The sequence below is a fragment of the Helicoverpa armigera genome, chromosome 16 (genome assembly GCF_030705265.1).
Source record: "Helicoverpa armigera isolate CAAS_96S chromosome 16, ASM3070526v1, whole genome shotgun sequence".
Lineage (NCBI taxonomy): Eukaryota > Metazoa > Arthropoda > Insecta > Lepidoptera > Noctuidae > Helicoverpa > Helicoverpa armigera.
This window is the reverse complement of record NC_087135.1, coordinates 4,526,190-4,551,303: the sequence shown is the minus strand read 5'-3', so window position 1 is coordinate 4,551,303 and position 25,114 is coordinate 4,526,190. Positions and strand designations below refer to the sequence as shown.

The following is a 25,114-nucleotide window of genomic DNA, read 5'->3' as shown; positions in this document are numbered from 1 at the left end:
TTTGATTTTTTTTACCATTATCCTGTGAAAGCTTGAGAAGAAATATTTTGTGCTACATTGAAGAAGGTCTAAATAGTCTACTTTTATACGAGTACTTAACACGGGAAGTGGGTGAAACTGCCAGCGGAAGATAATGTTTCATACAAGTAAATAAATATTGACCACATCATAACCTTGGCCTAGAAACCTTTCTAATAATACCAGTAAAACGAAACAATAATTTGAAACATGGATGACAAACAGGGTCATAAATCTTTCGGAAGTCGACAATAATTTTGATGTAGCATAGCAATATCTTGGCTGGCTCATCGCAAGACCAATTTGTAAGGGGACGCACCTGCTTCTCGATTGAGAGCAAACAAGCCTATCTATATATGTACATATTCTACGCGTTTACTGTTACATATGTATGTGCTTATCCTACTTCCTACTAATATCCTACTAATATCCTACTTCCTACTAATATTATAAATGTGATAGTTTGTAAGAATGTATGGATGTATGTTTGTTATTCTTTCACGCAAAAATAGCTGGACCAATTTGGTTGAAATTAGGTATGTAGATAGATGATACCCTGAATATGCTACTTTTTATCAACACAATAAGCCGGCGAAGCCGTGGGCGGAAGCCAGTCTAAGAATATAGGTAATTCTATACTGTTTTTCTACATTGTATGTAGCTGTCTGTCAATTCTTCTAAAACATAATATAGGTACGCCTGAAAGTTATTTACACTAATTGGTATTTGTTACAAACGCGCTGTCGAGAAAGGCTAATACAAAATGATACATACCAATAATAGCTTTGAAGCTGGATGTTAATCTGAAAAAGAAAGAATAATTTGTTAATAACGATACATAAAATATACATGTTTGATTAACGTTCGCTCGAGAAGTATGACTAAAAAGCTAAATTATTATAACCCCCCTAAATCTCCCCAATATGTCGAGATGTGAAAGTTACACATTTTAGCCGGAGTGTGATGTACCCACTTATGTAAATAACTGCAAACAGCAAGTCACACTCAGAACAAAACTGAGGTGGGAAAAAATATGCTCGTTCTGCGTCATTTTACACAAAAGAATAGTTTCCACATTTTTTTATTCGCCGCAGTAAGCGTTATATCTGCACGCGAAGATTTGCAGACAGCGACAAATTATGAATAATATATCTTATATTGCTGTAGAGTTTTTGTACGTATTTGTTCTGACAAAGACATCTCTAACTTTGTTCAAATCTTTAGGTATTTTTACTGTGGTCAAAACAGGCTGTTACGGCACACGTCAAAGAAATTAGCATCTCCGAAGTTCCTTACTTCATGATTGTCAAAATGAATTAAACCGTGCATGGGCGGTATCTCAATTGGCAAACTTCGAAGACTTGATGGGAACTTTGATATAAAGCCTGAGCAAATAATGATGTCGCAATACTTACACGACAGAAAGATTATATTGAAAAGGTTGCTAACAAGTTGCTAAGGAGTGGGCGACATGGCACTCGTTAGGGTCTCTCCAACAGTTTACAAAATTATACAGAGTCCAGAATTCTATTTTAAAAATTAAATAAAACACTTTCAGCATGAATATTCATTGTACGGAATTGTATTTTTCACTACAACTTAGCAAAGGACTGTGCATTTAACATTTCCATTGTTATCTCTAAATTGTAGAAACTTTGTAGTCAAATATTCTGTAATATAATGATACCACTTCAAACGAGATGCACATAGGTAAGTGACCTGCAGTTCTTTCAACTTAACTACGGGTAACGAACTCCCTTTGAGAATAAAACCTGTATATCATACAATTTAAAGTAGCTAACATTCCATTACCTGCGCTCATTGCTTTTATTATGACTTTCATTGTTAAAATTTATAGACTCTCTTGTTTGTACCTTAATTAGCTTTGGAGCAGTTCTGAGGAGCTCAAATGCTTCAGAACATTTTCCGGTTTCGACGACCTTCAAATATTGTTAAAGAGTTACGGAGTGTCCTTGATGAGACAGCCATATTGATATTGCATAATTTAAACCCCCAATTTGTCTATAGCCATTAGATTGATCAGTACTCTTATATTTTGTTTGCTTTGTTTTGTGTGAGGAAAGTCTATGTTCACAAAATATATGACGAATAAAAAGAAATGCTATAAGGTACGAAACAATAAAGGTAAAGCTTCATTGTGTCCTTACGAGCCTAAAAACTATGTCAACGCGACTGTACTGAAATTACATCCATTTGCAGAAAGGCTGACTTCATCACTTCAACGTAATGTCACTCCGGCTTGAAACGTAGTAGGTGTCTTTCAACTTTTCTGAAAGGAATGTGGGCTTACATCAACTTAGTTAAGTAATGGATATAGGTACACAACAAGAGAACTGGGTATCTTTTGCGACGTGATTTTGATAACCATTAGGTAAAGTCTGGGAATAAAATGTACAGTCTGAATATACTCTAATTATAATTTACATTCATAAATAATAAAGTCTTTTTATGAATGTAAATTATAAACCATGGAATGACCGTTCCATCTGGTTGTACTTAGGCATGGACGTCAACCAAATAAAACAAATGAGAATCAAAAAAGATTCTCAATTTGAACGAATATTTGCTAAAAGCTGTCAAAGAACCTCACAGAATTCAAACATCGAATTCGCAGCATAAGTCGCCCAAAGTCCGCAATATGGCGCATAATTCCGATGTAACGGCTTCTATGGCGTCACACAAATCGATATCATCCCGATACGGTTGCAAAGCATTCAATAGGCCTATCAAATGGATGACCATTACCTTTGTGATTCAACCACTTCTGTGGTGGCTCACTCCGGCTAATTAGTTGCCAGTTCGGCTGAATGCACCGGCCAATCTCGGATTACATATCGATACGGAGATATGAATTCGGAATTTAAATCATTCGATCCTCGGTTCAGTTGTAACGTATCGATTTTTAATGGACTGTTTGTAGTTAATTGGTTGTTGGATTTTTTATCTCTTTGCAAGAGTTTTAACAGATTAATTTTCTAGTTTTTTCTTTATGCTATTCATTAGTGTCAACTCCAAGCAGTTTATTGTTCGCTTATATTTTGTTTCACTAATTATTTGTCATTTATTTCATTTTAAATTTAATCTACTTCATTTTCTTGTAATGCGATGAAATTAGTTCTACCTTTTAGAAAGATTTAATACGCTTAATCAGGTCGGACGCTGTAAAAGGTTCATTTATTCCTTAGTGTACCGTAAGATTAAAAGTCTTACCCAGACTTAGGTAGAGTTTATTCGTTAGCGCAATTATGAAGGATATAATAACCATATTGAGTCTTGAAAACCATTTAAATGTTCATATAAAATGGGTATTCATTAAACAAAAAAACTTTGCGAATTATTTTATTTCATGTCTAAATGCTATTTTAGGAGAGGACAAAAACAGCCGTGACATCAAAGTCAATGCACAAAGGAAAAGCGTGCACTTTTCAACCTGTCATAAACATTCATTAAATCAAAGTAGGTCACAGCCAGTAAGCAGAGGAAAAACATTAAAATAAAACCTCCTCCGTATTTACAGATTTAGTTCCCAAAAACCTGGCATGTGGGCACAGACAAAGAATGATAACATCCCGACATTTCTGTGCCGTGTCACTGAGGAGAAAAAAAAAAAGTTTTTTATCTGACGCGCCCTTTGAAGATAACATTTATTTAATTTATTTATTTAAAAGCCTCTTTATTTCCTTAACTTAATTTTACAGAGTTTTAAACTTATTTTATCTAATGTATATATATGTATGTATAAGTATAATGTAATATAAGTAAAGTATTTGGTTATATAAACAAAGTATTTAGTTAAGGCCCCTGATGGGTATAGGCCTCCTCCAACAAATTCCAGTCTTTTCTTTCTCTCGCTTTAGTGATCCAGTCTTTTCCAGCATGCTTTTTAATCTCGTCTACCCAGCGTTCATTCGGACGGCCTCTGGCTCTCTTGCCAATTGGCCCTGGCCAGCTTGTAGACAAATACGTCCATCTTTCATCCTTCATCCGTGCTACGTGGCCGGCCCATTTCCATTTGAGCTTTTTCATGTGTTGTAGAGCGTCGATTATGTTTGTTTTCTTCCTTATCATTTCTGATTTTATTTTATCTTTTAGCCTGATATTCATTATGTTTCTTTCCATAGCACGTTGCGTTTTTTGTATTTTGTCAGCCACGTTTTTGTTGTAAATCCAGGTTTGTGACCCGTATGACAAACACGGTAGAATACATCCATCCATAACCTTTTTTTTCAGTTTCAAAGGTAATTTTGACATCAGTATTTCTTTTAGGCTCCAAAATTTATTCCACGTTACGTTTATTCACCTGTTAATCTCATCCTTATTTCTAGATTTGCGAAACGAAATGGATTTGCCTAAGTAGACATAGGTATCTACATATTCTAAGCTATGTACATTGTTAACACATATAGGTATTTGTCGGTGGTTCGTCATTACCTTAGTTTTTGTAGTGTTTAGTTGTAGGCCTACTTTGTTACTTGTTTTACATAACTCTGTTATCATTTCTTCCAATTGTTTAGCTGATCTTGCGAAGATTACTATGTCGTCTGCGAATCTGAGGTTATTTAGGTTCTTTCCATTTATGTCAATACCTTTGTGTTCCCAATTCAGGTCTTTCATTATATACTGTAGGACAGATATGAAAATTGTCGGTGATAATGGGTCGCCCTGCTTCACGCCTCTATGAATTTCGATTTTTGGCCCAAGTCTGTCGAGCTTTACTCGACTTATACTCTTGCCGTATATGTCTTTGAGGATGCTAATATAGGTTTCAGGAACATTTTGATCTTGCAGCGCTTGCCAGAGGCTGCTGTGCGAGATCGTATCGAAGGCCTTTGCGTAATCGATAAATGCTAGATATAGGGGCTGCTGGTGTTCTTCATATTTTTCGATTACTTGTTCTAAGGTGTGGATGTGGTCGATTGTGCAAAAACCCTTTCTAAATCCTGCCTGTTCTACCGGTTGGTGTAGTTCTGTTATTTTTACTATTCTTTTGTTTAAACATGCTGCAAATAGCTTGTAAACAGCTGGTAACAAGCTAATAGGCCGGTAATTGTTCATATCGGATGCATCGCCTTTTTTGTAAAGAAGTATTATCCTCGACTCCGCCCAAGAAGAAGATAACATAGTGGAAACAAATAGACTGTTTGAAGTAGAAAGCGAAACTGATAGGGACACGTACCGCATTCAATTGTTTTGCGTGAAAAATTGCCTATCACAATAGTGGCGTTTGCTTTGCGTGGGTATTTGGGTTTGAATTGACTTTGCTTTTTTTGTGTGTGTGCTTTTTTATGTTCGGTCAATGTCAATGGGAATCGTTCTTTTAAAGGTGAAGTCTTTATTTATTTTTATTTCACTTTTTTAATTAATCCTGCTACCAACGTTTCATTACATAATTATTTTAAAGCCTCGATGAAACCTATCTATTCAATCTTTAACCTAATTCCATTATAAATCAAGCTCCTGTGACGATGTTACCCATTTATGGATTTTCCATTATCATCCTTTTTACTTGTTTGTAGTTAAACATGTACGTAAAAGATTTACCTAAAAATACAAACAAAAGAATGATGATACATCACCGTCAAACCGAGTGATTTTATTCAAAACCCAGGACGACAAACAATAAAAAATCTTGCGGAAAAATAAAGCCAATCCCTGGAGATGAATTTACATAATAAAGAACGGTTTTACGAAGGTTTGGGATACAAATATCTGCGCATAATCGAGCACTTTGTGGAGGAATTGAATTTTCTATCCATGTAGTTAGGTGTAAGCATTTTATTCATATTTATTGATGAAATTGTTGTCCAATTTTACATCCTGTTATATTTTCATAATCAAGACTATTTATATCGCCATTTTCAATCAATCACTTAACAATGACAAATCGTTCTTCCGGGACTATATTTGTTAGTCCACCCACTCAAAACCAAAAATAAATCCAGGTAATAAATTGCAAAAATATAAGAACCTACTTGCGTGTAACGGACCAATTTGTCGCCAAAATCGAAACACATTGTTCTCTGACGTAATATTCTATGAACCCTCGTCCATATAAGCTTTTATAATTGAGCACCTCCTCGCTACGGTGTAAGCATGAAAGAGAAAATGGAGTGTGTTACCCGCTTGTTTCCGCACGAAGAGCACGGGTCATCACAGGGGATAATATCACTTTTATAATGGACCTGCATGGACGACAATATGACGAACAAAATAGCAAAGCTGATGCTTGTAAATGAGTAGTATAGCAAGTCTCTCTTTAGTCAGCCTTTGATACACTATGCGTCTTGCGTAGAAAAAAAGGCTTGATTTGGCTTATGAATTTTGCGTGCAAAGTCATGGTCAAATATTTTGCAGGCTCTTTTAAAACGTCATTCTTGTGTGTGTGTTCGCCTAGTGGCACCACATAGTTAAAGGATTATCCTCCGTCTTTCTGCTTGATTAAGATATATTTTAGGTGATTTTAATCTGAATCTGGATTGATTGAAATCTTGTAACACTTTTCTTGAAGACCTTAGTTAGTCTTCATAGGTACCCTGAACACGAGTTCAAACATTTATAATACATCAATAGGTACAAAGCCCAAGGCCACAGCAGGAATTCTAGCAAATCCCTAAACAATACGGTATTGCATTTACCTTAACAATAGGGTATTAAGTTCAGAAATTGCAAGGTACATCATTATGTAGCGAGGCTGCCTACGCTTACACATTATATGACATGCTTTGAAGTTTCCGAACGAGATCAATATTGGTTACGTCATGCTTGGGACTTGGTAATTTTTATAACGAAGTGCATTTTTTATGGATCGGTCGTATTTTATAAAGTTATTTTTCGTTTCTGCGTGGTTTCGTGAAAAACAACAGTCTATGTATATGTCTATATATATCCTGAAACGTATTGATAGAAGATACACAAACAACTGAAGAACTCGTACCTATCACTGAAATATGTTTGTTCTGCTTTCTACGGCTAGATATGACCACGTTATCAATCTATAGTCACTGTCTCATACACGACTTATTCGTGCATATGTCACCGGCAAAAAAAAACAAAAAAGGCTCTGCCTCACAACTCATTCTCATCAAATACCTGTTGCACCAAATACAGCCACCAAAAAAAAAACACTTGCCAGGAATTTTCATGAAAATAAAGACACAAAATAATCTAGGCCATCCACGCACGAGGTATACTGCGCGCCATGGGCACTGACCTGTTCTACAATTTCACGCTGTTACAAGTTTAAAACAACGCCGGTCCGACTTGCACGCAGCCTATATACACGACACATCAAAGGGACCCGCCGAGACATAGGGAGCGGTGAATGAACAAGCGAGACTGAATGACATTGGTGTTAGGTTTGAAGTATTGAGTTTTAGTTCTGTGGGATTAAAATTAAATTTATGTGTTATTAAAGATTTTGGTCTCCTGTTTAAATGTAAAAGTAGGTATATTTTCTTTGTGAAGATTATGAACGTTTCGTGGCTCATTGACGATCGATATTATGGCTAAGCAACGCCTTCCTCATCGGTCCGTGGATAAATGACCGACCTTGTCATGACGAGTTCTTCGATGTTTCGGAAGGCATGTTCAATTGGTGAATCCCGGCTGCCATTTGAGCAACTTTGGCAGTGGTTATCCAAAATTGTAATAGATACTACCTCAGTGTAAAACACTGGTACTTAGCTCCAGCTAATAAGACTGGAAGCCGTCCTCAATATGCTTGGGAAAAGGCCCGCCAGATGAAAGATGGTGTATCATTTTTAGAACGTGCATCTATATTGCTCATCAAGCAACACTTCTGTCAAACCATTATGAAAACTTAAACAAAAATTGTTTCAAGCATGTTCCTCCTCCCACTCGCCCGTGTGTAACACTTCGGTCTACATCAGCTGTTGTCCGAGAATATGGACGCTACAATATGATGTCCAAGCCGTCCTAAGTACACTCTCGTCTATGGAAATTCACCATCCCTCGTTATTAAACCCACGTGGGCGCGACCACTCAAAATGATAATCATATACGTTATATTAAACTGATATTACGGTCCCAATGTAATAATGTACTTAGATTATCAATAGCTTTAGATTTTCGCTGAATAGGTGCAAAGGTGCTACTTAATTTAGTTAATAGTTCATTAGTATAATTAGCGGCGGTAAGCAAGCTATTTTAAATATAATATCTTTGAGCTGATTTAGGCTTAGTAATTACGCTTTTAACTAATAGGTGTTTGAGAGTTTGGGCTGTTTTTAATACAGATTGATTACCTACCTAATTATTTTTATAAAAAATTACCTCTGATAAAATGGGTGTGGTGGTATTTAAATAGTAATTTATAATTTTAATTATCATAATTGAATCTACAAAGGTGCAAGTTGTTCATATATTATTCATAAAGAAAGTGAATATTAATTTGTAATATAATAATTTAATAAGCAAAATATGTTTTCGTGATAATAAATTGCATATTTCTTTTAGATGTCTTTAAAAGCTGCGCAATTATTTTCTGTGATGAGAATGTAATTTCATCCCTATATTAAAGCTACGATAGTTTAATTTTCATTATTCATCTCTGTAGAATATAAAATAATGAAAACGAGAGAATGAAGAATATTTCAATATTAAATCTCTGGATAAATTCCAGTTCGGTATTTGGTAATTAACATTAATTAAATCACGGAACCCTTTTATTGAGCAAAAGCTATTTTAATTAACTTTAAATTGAAAAATATATATTTTAAATGTTATATTCGTAGGTTGTTATAAATATTACCAATTTTTGAATTATTGCATACTAAAATCAAGACTATTTTCTTGTACATTTATTGTTCAACAATATTGTGAAACTCCGTTCATCGAAAAGCTATACTATTTCAAACGTTTTTACATAAAACTGCAATCTGTGGTATTTAGGTATAATCTAAAAAATCCTACCACACCTTCAAAAACATACCTACTATAACATAAATAAGATACCTGTTTACACCTATTCGAATAACTACACAACAGTCTAATTAGCTACACCACACACACACCATTCAACTGTCAAAGAGCTCTCAATAAGCCTTAGCAAGTGGTGACTCTGTGGCCTGTTGTGACAACCCCCGCCCCTGTCTTGGGCCTATAATTTTCAAAGCAACCGTTGATTACTTGGGGCTACGGTTATACGGGACCCACAGCACAGTGACCCAGTTCACATTGTTCAAGATACCTCCCCTTGGTCCTGGTATGTTTTCTTTGAAGATGTACAAAGTTTTTGTTCGCTTTAGGAAGTACCGAAACTAAAAAAATGTGGTTGACTTGAGTTGTAAATTGTCAATTAGTAGATCATTTGATTTGAACTTTGACTAGAACACGTATATCGAAACGTGTTCTATAGAATACATAGTAATATATAATACAATAATATCATCCTCCGAGCCTTTTTCCCAATCATGTTGGGGTCGGCTTCCAGTCTAACCGGATGCAGCTGAGTACCAGTGCTTTACAAGAAGCGACTGCCTATCTGACCTCCTCAACCCAGTTACCCGGGCAACCCGATACCCCTTGGTTAGACTGGTGTCAGACTTGCTGGCTTCTGACTACCCGTAACGACTGCCAAGGATGTCCAATGACAGCCGGGACCTACAGTTTAACGTGCCATCCGAAACACAGTCATTGGTGTCTAAGATATACTTAGAAAATACATACAAACTTAGAAAAGTTGCATTGGTACTTGCCTGACCTGGAATCGAACCCGCGCCCTCATACTCGAGAGGTTGGTTCTTTGCCCACAAGGCCACCACGACTTTTTCTTGTATTCTGTGTATTTAATACAATAATATATTCTACATAATTCTATATTGTGAAAATGATCAATAAACTTTAACTGGGAGATTTATAAAACTACATCTGCAAAAAGTTAAGGTGCAAAAGGTGCAAAAAGTTAAATACTTCTAAGTACCAACATACTTTTCAAATCCTCTGAAAGCTAAAAATTCCTAAATTCCGTTCCCAATGAAATGTTCTCTAAAACGGATTCTCACGAAAATCTGTTTGAAATAATGAATGCTATTTACTGCCGTGGAATCACAGTTGATTTACTACTGAAACACGCTTTGATAAAAACTTTATTGCAACTAGCAGGTATGAGGAAATTAGCTCCAAAAAAAAAGGATGAATAGCTAGTTTCTGAGATTCTTTATTGGATTATTTGCTTCGAGCTACAAGGTAGGTATATATTACTAATATAAAAAAGAGGAAACATTTTTTTTGTTTGTTTGTACCCTAGAGGCATCGAAACTACTGAACCGTTATGAAAAATTCACTGTTGTAGTGCCACACTTTTCCTGAACAACATGGTACGGACAGAAGTTCCCACGGGACGCGGGTGAAACCGCGGGATAACGGCTAGTCTGATATAATATGCCTTATAAAAGTTTTCAAACACGACAACAAAGTATCTACGATAATTTTCCGTACATTTAATATTACCCATCCTTTCTTGTAAATAAAGAGTTAATAAAACTGTGAATTTATTTACTGTTGCAATGAGTTATGCTATTAACACAGAAAGTTCTCGTGTTTTACATTGCAATGTTTGCGCATTAACTTTATTTACACACTTTTAATGCAGCACGGACGAGTAGTTAGGAAACTGAAGCTAAATACACAGCTTAGTTACTGTTATATTTTTTTATTAGTTACTGTTTACGATATAAGCAAGAATTTATCATAGGCTACAGTTTTAAAAGGCAACACAAAATAACTTCTTGCTATTGATTCTTTGTACGTAGGTGTATCAAAACATTTATTTGTTTTTAAGACTGATCTCACGAGGGTGACTAGAATCCAAACATTTTTGCAAATAAATAAAAAAAGTAATTTTCAAACAGCGCGCTCTTAGCTAGATATGAAATTTATATCTTGTAACATGTTAACAAGTCGTGGTGTTACATGTAACATGCAGTTTGAATCTTAAACTAGTACAGCCCAGGATGCATAGCAAAGCTGTGACAAAATCCTCTTGTATGTAATCTTGTACAAACTGGTTGAGGCGCATGAGAAAACGTTTTCTGAAATAGTCTTTTTGTTTTCTCTTGTGGGTTCAAATATTACATAGTATGTTTCCCGTTATTTCACTCGCGTTCTGGCATCTTAGCCGTCTTATTATGATGTACTTAATCATACATATGTTGTAACATGGTAAGTGCGTGTAATGATGTCATTCTTAAAAAGGACTATTACAACTATCAAAACTCCCTAAATAAATAAATTCTTCTGCTTCTTTGAGTCGAAAACTTTATACATGGTGTCTATTCTAGTAAATCATATTGCAGGGTGTGATACTACGGTGATAGTTTAGCATGCTACTATTTAATGAACAATCGAACGAAAGAAATCATTGGTAAAATCAACGTTACGCACTGAATCTTTCAGTTTGCAGTAATGGAAAAGAGAAACTGAAATTCCATCCGCAATGTTTTAAGTACACAAAGTCATTAATTATTTATTATAGTTAAAACCAAAATCAATTCGTTAATCTTTTAAGCTCATTAAAGAATTAACGCATTATGAAATGGTTTAACCATTTTCGTCCTATAGCTACAAACAATATGTTTTGTTTTGCAAATATTTGACTGGAAGCTGTCTGGTTAATGGCGGAACGTAAATTAGCTTGACTGTTAACTGACAGTTAATTATTACTGACAGTAAACAGAAATATAACTCATTAAATAATGACTATTATTGTAGAAATGAGCTAATACAAAGCAAAAAATACGAATTCAATCTTACAACTTACCTTTACTTTTAATTTTTATTTGTTCCCAATTGTTCCCATTTCATATCAAATGTAAAAAAATAATTTCATTTAAAGAAAAGCGGTCAAACTTTTTCTGCTATAACATACCAAGTATATTGCAAGGTTCGTTTTCTAAAATCTAATAGGAACGACACGTTCGAACATGCAATACGTTTGATCAGAGACCCGGTATACTGAAAGTCCCCAATATCAATTGGGGACTAGCCACCTGTGAAAACGTGCTCGAACTTCGCAAGTACGGAGTATATACGCACACATACATGTTATATATACACATAGGTACGTTGTATGTATGTGTGTAGGTGTCAGTCATGGAGAACAAAATGACTAGCGGAGGTGCCGTAACGGAAAATCGCCTAAGAAAGTAGCGTGCCAAAACGCGGGTGTGCAGGGGGCGAGGATCGTTACTGTTTTCGACCTTATATCTCTATCTTATTCTTTGTACCCGATTTTTGTAATGCCAAACATCTTTGACAGATATGCAAAGAATCCAAACGCCTCGTTAGTTCACTCTGGACTGATCGTTTTGGTCATGTCCACCGTACGACCAACCTATCTTCATTATGGCATCTCCGCTCATTTTTCCTTATTTCGTAGTGTCAGTCCCCCCGTGTTTCCGTTCTAGAAACTGTGTAATGTAACATCACTGGCGAATATTGTATGAAGATTATGAGGTGTATATGATGTGTGAGAGAATATTTAAGGGTGATTTGGAGTAATTATATTGCGTTTGCTGTATACCGTATAATGTAGGTATTGGTCTTTAGATGACTTCTATACACGGAGTCTTGACACTTATATAGAAGTAGAGGTGTGATTTTATATTCAATTATTTTATGAATTCATTTTACAATCAGTATGAGACGTGAGATAGCGCTCAATCCTTTTCTGTGTGAGAGAAGGCCTGTGCCCAGCAGTTAGACGATAAAAAAGCCTGATGATGATGAGTATAAATTGGGAGAAACAGTGTACATGCAATTTCTTGGTCTTTCATATATTTCTTTAATGATAAAAATAAATCCCAAAGGTCTTCATAACGAGTTTATACGTCAAACACTAGACTGCAACCAGTATTGCTACTTCCAATATCGAGAACAAACATCGGACCGACTTGTTGCTCGACTCGATCCCTGAGCGCTACTTGTTGATATCTCGCTGTTATTTATATTGCCCATTGCGATCAAACGTTATGCTCGATATTAGAACCTTGATTTTATGGTGTATAAGAGTTACGGTTATTTTGTTGTAGGTTGTTCTTGTTTTAGTATGTACTTTAGTTAAAGTGATCTGCGTAGGCGTTTTTTGATTAAAAGTAATTCTCTTGGTAGATTTTAGTTACAATTTGTTTTTTTTTTTATTATAATTAAACATTTACTAACACTCTACTGCTTAATTGGTATTTGAGTAAAACATGCGATTCATACGAAATCGTAATACGTAATACTTACACTTCGTACCAAATGTGTTCATAATTAGTGGAAAGGACAAAATAGCATTAGAAATACGTCACCGATTCACAAAAATATCTATACATAGGTATATATAGGTAGGTACAAAATCTAAAGGATTGGCCCAAAAATATTTCGATAGTAATCTACGAGTAAATTGACCCATCTCGTGCATGAGACCGACACCGACCGACGAATGGTTTATCGCTACGCCAACAGATCGCGTACCAGTTACATCACCGCGTAATCGCTACGAGAGTGCTACGCCGCTACGCCGTAGTACCTGCGAAAGCCTCTTGGCAAGATGACAGTTGGCAATAACTGAGGAATAAAAATGTCAATTCAATACCAGAGTGACATTTACGAACCGATCACGTGACACTTTCAAAGGTTATGTCAGTCTCGTGTATTTTATTGACGTCTGTGGAATGTCTTGTTTTATAATAATTTTACATTATTTTATTGAAGCTCACCGATATTAGAAATTGTTCTAAAATAAGAAAAATAGAACTTATCTATCCTTCGAGTTTTTATTGGTTAAAATTGTAGTGTACTAAATAACAGCTGAGAATCAATTCAACTTTAAAGATTTAAATTCTTCTACGAGAACATTTTAGAACCTATAAAAAATCCTGCCTACAAAAAAACAATCAACTTCTAATTAAGTGAAATCAAATCACGAAACGCGTCCACACCACATGGCTACGGGCGACTCTAATTTGTATGTAAATTCCCGATACACACGCCTACCTATCCTACGTACCTACGTACGTACAGTAACAGTCATCGTCCGAGCTTTTTCCCAACTATGTTGAGGTCGGCTTCCAGTCTAACTGGATTCAGCTGAGTACCAGCGCTTTACAAGGAGCGACTGCCTCTGACCTCCTCAACCCAGTTACCATGGCAACCCATACCCCTTGGTTAGACTGGTTTCTGACTACCAGTAACGACTGTCAAGGATGTGCAATAACAGCCGGGACCTACAGTTTAACGTGTCATCTGAAACACAGTCATTGGTGACTAAGATATTCTCAGAAAGTACATACAAACTTAGAAAGGTTGCATTGGTACTTGCCAGACCTGGAATCGAAACCGCGCCTTCATACTTGAGAGGTACCAGTAGACTTACGTGAGTAACAGTAGGAAAGTAATAAAAATCAGTTTCAACAGTTAACGAGCGTGTTAAGGCTCTTAACATAACACTTAATCCGGCTCTCAGGCTTTCAACAGGCGTCCCTCACGGAGAAACGATTTCATTTACATATCTTGACACGTTACTTCGCTTGCGTGGCAAATGACGGTCACGATTGTGATTCATGCTCTGTTGGACTAATTTTTGGATAATTTTATATTAAAAATAATGGTGATTGAGCTAAGATAAATGGAATAGGTGTTGGCTTAGGTATTATTACTTTTACCTATGGAAAGTTTTATGGCATTTAATCAAATGTAAAGCTACATTAAATGAGGTCGTAATTCTAATTCGAAATACAATGATTACATCAAACACTGCTTGACCTTATTTTGAAATGAGAACTGTAGAAAAATATAAAATATAAAAATCTAGACCTTCATTTATTACAGCTTGAACAAAAAACAAAACATTATTACTTGAAGCGAGACAAGGGACCTCGTTTAAATTAATATTTAACTGCTTTTTTGACACCAACCGTATTTTATTTCGGATTCGCAAATAAAGGATATTAATAACTGTTCTTTGTTTACGCTCCAACGAATATATAATAAATGGAAAATACTTTATTGTGTATTGAATAGGACACATGATATTACCTTTTATGTTAACAAATAAATGTGTAATTGGAATTCGACCTATCCTTTTATAAATATGTTAGGACGTTTTTGACAATATTTTTCGAACATTCCAAATATAACATTGAAATATTTTGCCCTCTAGATAATGGCTCGAAATTTTACTTATCTGGCGTTGCCTTTAATAAAATGATGACAGTAGTAGTAGTAGTAGACGATGCTAGACTATAGTGGTGAAAGATTGTGACAATTTTTTAAGTAAGCCAAGCTGCAAATTGCTGGATTCTGTAACCCATCTTAAGCAATTTTGTGCCACAACATCGAAAAATATTTCTGCAGTAAGTTTTTCAGTTTACAATGTCGGCCTTGGATACAATTTTGTCTTATGTTATATACGACTAGATAAATCTCTTAACAGAAATAACTTCTCCAATACATTTGACTTCTGAATAACAGAAGTTAAAATCTCGACTGCTCAGTTTTCTTAAGTGACGTTATTACTTTAAGAGAGAACGCAGTAAGTGGCGTTTCAGTTTCATTCATTTAATTGATTGCACAGTTTTGTTGGCTCGACTCCGTAAACGTAGACTTTAAGCAAATGTTAACGTTTAAAGATACTGCAGTGATACTTTATGTTGGTCGAAGTTTTATGAGTCGTGTGCTGGTTCGACTTTATGGAAGGAGGTTAAAAGTCCACTTAGATTAAAACAACGACAGCTAGTAGGTACGCTCGCTATAGATATGTAGGTACCTAACTATCGCAGGTCACTATAAAAAAATTACGTGCCTTAATAATAAAACATTGTAAGCCTGATATAGTGGTGATAGATCGATTAGCGCGCCGCGCGATGATAGTCGATGTCACCGTCCCGCATGACGAGAACCTCGTGAAAGCTGAGAAAGACAAACAAATAAAATATCTTGACTTAGCACACGAGGTTGTCGCCATGTGGGATGTCGACACGGCTGTTATTGTGCCGATTGTCATTACGGCCAATGGTCTAATAGCCAAGAGCCTCGACGAACACCTCAGGAGGCTCTCGTTGGGCGGCTGGATCAAGGGACTGATTCAGAAGGCAGTACTCCTTGATACGGCACGTATTGTGAGGAGGTTTCTGTCTCTGGGACCCTAACCACCGGTACCTTGGACCCTGTGCCCGATATCGGTGGCAACCTATTTTTTATATTTTTAAATGTTTTTTATTTTTATATTTAATATTTAAAAATGTAAATAATATGTTTGAAAATAAATAAATGACAAAAACTTTGTGATATAAAACAAAAATAAACCAATATTTACAAAATTCTTGCAAAATAAAATAAACTGAACTTTTAAACATTCAAGTACTGCATTATTAATTTTATTGATCAACCTCAGTTTACATCCGGGTATTAAAATGACTGTAGCCTTCAGCAAAAAGGCCGGATCTCAGCGCAATTATGGTTAAATGGTTATTTTATACTGAAAAGCAATCACCACGAATATAAAGGTTTCAGAAGAGGAGGATATTTACATAATTAAATCAGGACACAATCAGATACTCATTAATATGTAACTTTCTTCAAAGGACAGTAAATTGTCAATGGATCATTATTATCTTTTAAATTGTTAGCAGGACTTGAAGATGAATATTTTTCTCTGTTTGGGAAAAAATCTTCATTGATAAGATTGTTGTGTTAGTACTGCATAATTCATTATATCAATATTTCCACTGCAATAACATATTTTCAATTTATTAGAAAAGATCGATCTCTTTATAGAAACAAATATTTGTCTGGTCTGATCTTGGGGCAGTAGCAGTGTTATGACAAGGCACTGTCTAGAAAGTCTTAATATTAGAGGGCGTAACACAGTAAGCAATCATAAGCTTTATCTTTGCCAGACACCAACAAAAATAATAATTAACAGAACAAAGGCGTGCAATTAAATTATATTAATGCTTTATGTTCCATATTGTACGAGAGACAGTAAAACTAAGTGGTATTGTTATAATCATCGGCACGAATCTTGAGCGCTGACCTTCACCTGCGCAGAAGTAATTTATTGGGTCCTTTTTGTGGTATGAAGTGAGGCGCGGGGGCGGGCTAAAGCGGTGATTCGCATCGCGTCATAGCTGTCACTCGGGATTGGTGAAGGTCAGCCCTCAAGATTCGTGCCGATGATTCTATAAACACACATTATGGCACATAAACTATAGAGTTACTTTGAAGAAAGAAAATAAATCCTTTACAGGTCACGTATATGTTAGACTTCGATGTATAAACCTACAGATATAAAATATAAATACAGTTTTCAGCATTCGACCTCGCGGCAATAAAATCAATCCGGATATTTCGAAATCACATTCGGAAATGTGTAGCGCACGCGATATGTGTCACATTCATTAGAGAAATATTTCGCGTTTGATATTTTTTAACTGCCATTTCTATAGTTTGGGTTTAGTTTTCAACTTTAAAGTTTGGCCATGCAATGAAAAGTTACCAATGTAAAACTGCGACTATATTTTTTTTTTTGATTCAGGAAAATAAAGTCAATGAAAAACGGTTTATTTCTAGAGCCTATTTATAGAATGATTTGCGATTAGAGATTGGAGCTTGAGATTAGCTCTATATAAATTCCTAGCTTTTGCCATCGGTTTCATCAGCATCCCGTGGGAACTACAGCACAAAAGTAAGCTATGCTCTATAAACGGGATATTAAACAGTGAAAGAATTTTTAAATTGGTCCAGTAGTTCCTGAGATAAGCGCGCAAACAAACAGCTTCATAATATTAGTATAGATGTCAAAATTTCAATTTTCGCAGAACAAAGAATAGATAGGTTATAGGAATCCACAGTAAACGAATTTATTTTGGAACCATTTTAAAACGTCGTATTAAATCAAGTAATGGTTTTATAAAATGTTAGTAACATTAAAAATATACAACAGTATTGAGGCCACTGGGGGTAATTTAATTTTTCATGGACGTAATTACCGAAATGATGAAACAATCTCAATAACGTTCGATTCGATGAATTATTCATTTAGTAAAATGTTTTTCTTTTCAAATGGAAAATAAACTGACTGTTATATATTTTATTTACCTACTAATTACTTCCAGGTATATTGAAAAATAATATTTGGGCTGAATCTATTTTTGATTTGAAAATCCAGTATATTGAAAAATAATATTTAGATGTTTTCATGAAATATAGGGAAATCTCTACATTTACTAATTGCCAACTAATAGATTTTTCCAGTATGTACTTTATGCACTATGATCTACTCCAGTCACAAACTTATGAAATACACTACACCAACTAACAGACGCTTAAAATCGTTAATATTTAACAACCATACTTGCTACATTCTTTTAATATCCCTCAGATTACGTCATCTTTAGTCTACGTAGATCAATAAAGTCCCCAGGGCGAAAATACCGCAAAATGTTGCCAACAAATAATTATATGCGAAGACGGTAGGTACAAATTATTTGCTTTCGGCATTCCTAAACTCGACCCTTATCATAGAAATTTTACACACAAAATTGTGCCGGGGTCACACAGAATGTTTAAAGAGTGGTAACAAGACTGGTTTGTATGTACCCAGCCTAAGATTAGGATCATAATTATTAAGCCATGTATTCTCAGCTTGTGTATGAGTTATGTGCTTTATTTACCCATTTTAGGGGTAACAATACTTAAAATAAAATAAAGGTATATTTACGTTAGTTATGAGAGCAATTACGGCTTTATAATGATAGCTATACAAAATATCAAGTTGCTTATTAGTGAAAGATGTGCATAAAGTAAGATACGAGGTGACTTATTATGCTTCTACGAACAATACAGTTTGTTCATACATAAATACAGTATGAAATATAGTTGCTACTTATTATAAAGTCGGTGTAATATAGAAGAGTGCTTTTATTTTATTCGGGAGTTGGTCTCAAATGCGTTGGGGGAAACTCTGCTGCATTCCATTGGGAATATTGCGTTTAGAACAACCACCTTGATGGTTTAGAAGTTAGGAGTTCGATATAATCGTCAGAATTCCCTAGACAGACGTTACTTAATAAATGAGAAAATAGATTAAAAGCATCTAAGTGATACTGTGTTAAAAAATGTAGGGTAAAGGCGGGATTAGGGCTGCCATTTCGAATTTCGCCAAACCCGGACAAATATTTAAAAAAACCCGGACATTTGGCGTAAATAGCATTTTTTCCCCGGACGAGTCCGATTTTTTTTTGTTTAACAAAACAAGACCTAATTTTTAATATTACCATATTACTTAAATTCAATGAGGTCCTTCCTTACATGAAAAGTCAGGGCCGTCTCTAGCTCATGTAGTACCTAGTATTGAAAGATTGTGACTTAATGTATTTCGAAGGTCATAATTAAGAAAGCTCATATGGAAACTAGGAGTTACCTTCTTGATAGGTTAGACAAAAAAATGTTGAAAAATACAAACAGCTGTAAAGTGAAGTCGCCGCGAGCGCAGCGAGCGCGAAAATTTTTGAGTTTTGGGTCACTAAAGCACCTAAACTTGTATAATAAAAAAATCTGCAAAGTGAAGAAGCCGCAAGCGAAGCGAGCGCAAAATTTTTTGAATATTGGGATATTAAAGTAGCTAAACGTAAAAAAAAATGTGTTAAGAAAAGAAGCCGCCAGCGAAGCGAGCGCGAAAATTTTGGAGTTTTGGGACACTTTGACTTCTGCATTATTAGGCGCCCGGGTAATTCGCATACCCAGGCACCATAGGTTAAGATGGCCCTATGAAAAATGTCCGGGTTTTCCCCGGACACTTCTTGAAACCCCGCCCGGACGGCCCCCGGACGGCCTCCAAACGAGGACAAATCCGGGGAAACCCGGACGGATGGCAGCCCTAGGCGGGATAGATGCCGCAGTGGGATAGATGCCCCATTTTTAAAAAACCTAACTTCCCATGCTCGCGATTAAGAAACAACCGTTTAACTAGAAGCCACAAGCACCCCGCACCTAAATTAGCCACGCGCCATCGAGGGGTGAGGTCGCGTTTCGCTCGTGTGTGAATTCATCTCCGCGGCGAACTTACAGCGAGCGTAAATTTTTTAAAGGTGAGTATTTGCTGTTGTATAACTTTATAAGTAGATATTAATTCCATCAAATTTTTTATCACGTATGTATATTGTTTCATGAAGTATACATTTTGATGTAAATAGTTGCTCTATTGTATTTATTTATTTTAAAAAATGCTAGGGCATCTAACCCTGTCAAAAAGGATAGTTGCCCTGATTTTTTACGGTATAGGTGCCCCTAGGGGCATCTATCCCTCCATACACCACGTGTACCCTGAATGTATTATAAGTGCTTTGAATATATATTTTTAATATTTTTTTGTGTTTATTTTAATATTTTTCATGTGTTTATGTATAGGTTGTGTATACTTTTTATTGATTACGAATGATTTGCAGTTCAAACAGTGAACATGAAGACAATTCACCTCAGAACATAGTTAAGGGAAAGAAAACTAAAGGTTTGCCGGTGAAAAAGACTAAAAGAGATGGACAGGATGAGCTTTAAGATACAAATAAAAATAACTGCATAGAATGCTTTGAAAACTATGAACAACCAAACCCTAAATCCGACTGGATTCAATGTGTAATGTGTCAGTGCTGGTTACAAAACCTGTACACTTTTCACTGTCCGGTTAAACATTATGATTCTAAGTATATTGTGATATTTTAGTTTTTGAAAGAATGATTTTTATAATTTTGCATGTTGAAACTAAATAATTAATATTTTGTAATAAGGGTTGAAAATATAAAATACATTATTTTTGTTGATCAAATACTTTTAGAATTTTATTGTGTTAATTTTAATTAATCTGATAATGAATATAAAAAGATTTTAAAAACGGCAAAATACATTTCATTTCAAATGAATTAAAGTCAAAAAATATGTAAATACTATTAATATAATATACTTATACAGTATGAAGGGCATCTATCCCGCACCGTAGGCATCTATCCTCGCTAGTATTTTCAAGGTGGGGCATCTATCCATAGGGGTAGGCATCTATCCCCAAAAATTGAGGTCTACAAAAAGCTAAAATCTGCAAAACGTGTAGTGTATAGGTCCAAAAAGACAAATCACAAATAAACATAAAGGATTAAACTAGTTATATTCATAGGTGTTATTAATGTAGAACCAATATTTATTAAATTATAAGCATATTTCAAAAAGTGGGGCATCTATCCCGCCTTTACCCTATTAACTTCCAGCTAGCCGTGCTGAATTTAAAATAAATGGTATTTGATTACGTACTTTAAGCAATTGCATTTTTGGATAAATTATGTATGTATGTATGTAGTTAGCAAAGGTCTATTGCATGAGTCTGGTAAATAAATTTGAAAGATTTTAAGTAAATAGTTATGTAAGGTTAAAAAAGGAAGCCAAATCCTTAGTTTTAAATTACTCCATTTTTCCCACCAGCTTACGAAAAAATCGCATCTACGTTTAACAAAAAAGTATAATTAAAGCCTTTAAAATGTACTCCTATTTATTTCTCCTATTTGTAGACAAGAAAAAGGCACAGCATTTTATTTAGGAAGCCACACTGTCCTCACACACCGCTGGGCACTGCCGGCACCGGTGCACCACAATTTACCATCTTATACATTGTATAGACTGTTCAACGAAGCCACGGAGTAAGATGAGAAGAGATGCCATAATGCAGGTAGGCCAGGCCTTTTCTAGGTCAAAATAAGTACGGTTGGCATGATCAAAACGATCAGTTACGAGTCGTTCGGGTGGTTTGAGACATCTGTCAACTATTTTTGATATTACTGAAATGATATAAGGTGAAAATAGCAATGATCCTCGTCTCCCGCATTCCGTCGAACTAATTTCTTAAGCAATTTGGCGTTATGGCACCTCCGCTAGTCATTTTATTCTAAACGGTCAAAGGCAACGTTTTTTGCAAGGAAGATGCAGCTGTGACAACGAAAGCTTGAACAAAGTAAGAACAGTGGAACTCTAAATTCGCTTGACCGCAAAACTTGTAGCCAGTGCTAATTCCTACCAAAGCGTATGTTGGTGATCGTCCATTTTAGTTACTATCTTTGCTTGCCGTCTAGCGTGGTATGTGACTTAACAAATCAATGGTCTATAAATTGGTGTTTGTTTTCAAGCGATCTATTCCTAATATGTTCAAAAACATAGTGCTTTTTATCATGTTTAATGAAAATCATAACTACTTTCATATGACTCAGTCGTTATAAATTAATTTATTTTACACTAATTATAAAACCACGGCCATAATTCGGAATATAAATACAACGAAGAAGTTTTAATATACAAGATTTCGTTTCGTAAATGTTGCCTTCGACAAGCATGCAGCTTATTTGAGACCGTCTTCGAATTTATCGCCTCACGTATGAGAATCGATGTATTCTGGTATTCAGTAATAATAAATAAGTGACTGTGTACACGTCTCCGGTTATTGATGCGTCTATGTTCCACTAAAGGTTCTTTCAGTAGACATTGCCCGATACCTATCTATCGGAAGTACTTGTCGGTCTCTCTCACGTTGACAAGGGTAGCCACTTTACTTCCAAGAAATCTCACTTCGTTTTTTACATATTTCCCACAAAATATAAAACTGTTGTGCTCGCCTGTAAAAACATTAGAAGTACGTGAACATCAAAACGTTGTGACCGTTATTTATTTTGTGAATAAGAAACGACCGCAAAAGAAACGGGATCCTTTAAAAAGAATCAGAAAATGTTGAAAGGGAATTCTAAAAACTTCACGGAAGCCGATACTCGTTAATTAAAAAAGATTTAATCCTTAATTAATTGAAATACGAAAAACTTCTTTGCAAAAGGGCTTCTTAAATCTCAAACAATTTCAAATTATTGGGGAAGATTAATTTGTCTATACAACTAAAACTATTTAGTGAGTACAAACAGAACCGCGCCATTATTGTTAATTAAGGAAATTAACCCCAATCCATTGAAAGACTGCACATGGCTTACGAAACCTCAATCTGTATTCAATCTACGTGGGAGGATCAATCAATCTAAATCCATCTCTCTGTAGGGTGCAAGGCTCGGGCCACCACCCGTCTGCTCCTTTATCAATAGAGTTCATTGTTTTCTTACCGCTTTGACAATATCGGAAACCATCGCCCGATGGTTTTCCTCACTGTCCCTTCCCGAGAAATTCTATACAGAATCATCAGATCAAATATAATTGATTAAACTGAAAAAGGTTTTGTTTTATTAGATGTCGAGGAAAATCTTACCTTTGTGACCACGTTACTTTTTGTAGGGTTTTTGTAACAGAAAATAGTCTTCTGTCTATAAGTCGCATAGTGATGCTTGCTTCATAAAATGAAACACAGATGAAATAGATAAATGTGGAAAATTACGGTCCTTCCATCTTCTTCACAAGATAATACTGTTGATCAATTATTATGAGGGATTAAGGTTCGGATACGGGCTCCATAAATTCATAAGCCGGATCCATGGGAATGTATAAAACCGGAATCATACCTTCATTATCGTATAAATCCAGCTTTAGTTTCCCACAGTTTAAATTAAGGGAGGAAAAGTGACAGCCAAAACTCTCTTAGAAACCAACCTTTAATTTGTACAAACTTCAAGTATTTACCAAACACTCGTTGAACTAAATTCTCGTTACCACAAAGCTGTATAAACAACATTTATTTTCTTAATTAAATTCTCAGATTTTCTATTAAAATGTCCGACTGGATTTGAAATGGAATCGGGTGAAACAATGGATTCAGGAGTTTTCAACGTCAATTGGGGTCCGGTAACAATATTGACAGGTAATTATGTGCTTGCAATAAGACGTTTCATTTGTTAGAATAATATGCTCATTATAATAAGATATGTATTGAAAGTTGATTAATACATAAGCGTAAATCCAAAACACCATGTAAGTGAAAGTATGCCAATGGTACAGTCATTTGATTTCTTTTTTTTTCAGAAGCTATTTCAAATCTTCGTTTTGACTACTCCACCAATCACTTAATACCTTTGACTTTTCAGTGTATTTACCGAGTTTTTTCAACAGAATTTTTCTTTTTATATATTCAGGTTCATCATAGGTATTCTGGTTTGTTTGTATTTGCAGATGTATGAAACGATCTTCCAGTAGCAAACATTTTCAATGCAATCAATTCATGTTCGATTCGTGTGCAGTTTTATTAAGGGATAGCGGGAATATTTGTTTTTATAGCATCAGTGTTCGACCGATGTGTGTTTTACCTGGATGCTGTATGGAAATTATTCTTATGTTCTTGTTCTGTGATGTTGGATTGAGTCTCGATAATTGACAGTTGATTGTTACTAGTGTGAAAGTAAATTATCATATCATCTGATGTTACTACATAGGCAACTTTTGGTGTAAGCAAAAATATGTAATGTAGCTTTTGGATATATAATGTGGATAACTGAGATAAATATAACTCATATGTTGATTTCATAAATATGAACGTAAACCTTGAAAAAAGCTAGTAAAGCTAGTAGCTGCTGTAAAAATAGTTCATTTGCAAAATATCGGGTTTCAACTGCAAGAAGCAGTAGACTTATACTTTAAAACATTCTACCCAAGTAAAACTGTAAAAAATATACCAAGTACCCACCCGAACCATTTCTGGCGAGGGATCTTAAGCATTAACAATTTAATATTCAATAAACACTTTTTCGTAAAAAAAATATTGGCAATAACAAGCTAACTCACACCTGGGGCTCCTACCTTCCGAAGGTTATTGAAAAATAATTCGCGGGCCTTCGCAAACGCCTTCCAATTCGATGGATATATCTCGTAAATCTTAAGGATTTGCTACAAAACTCTTTTTAATCTTATAAAAATCGCCTCAAGCAATCCTCAAAAATAAATTATAAATACCGCCGAAATAACCTGGCATTTTATAAAACGGTTCCTCTACAGATTTCAATAAAATTCCAAACACAAAATAAATATTCGAACCTCTTTGGAATGGTTTGAATAATTTAAAGGAATGCTTTTTAAAAGTTATTGGCCTGGTTGAATATTTCCTTATCAGTTA

General features: G+C 35.2%; 1 protein-coding gene across 5 annotated transcripts in view; it reads right to left on the bottom strand.

Annotated features, from left to right (window-relative positions):
• The window catches only part of Rsh (radish), a 201,662-nt gene that overhangs the window by 104,064 nt on the left and 72,484 nt on the right, over window positions 1–25,114 (bottom strand). The window contains exon 1 of one of the 5 annotated variants that reach the window (XM_064038526.1): window positions 793–813. The exons of 3 other annotated variants lie outside the window; for them this stretch is intronic. The gene's annotated coding sequence lies outside the window, so the exon portion shown is untranslated. Of the gene's footprint in view, window positions 1–792; window positions 814–25,114 lie in introns of those variants that run through there. One more of the 5 variants, XM_064038528.1, reaches the window with a different exon arrangement.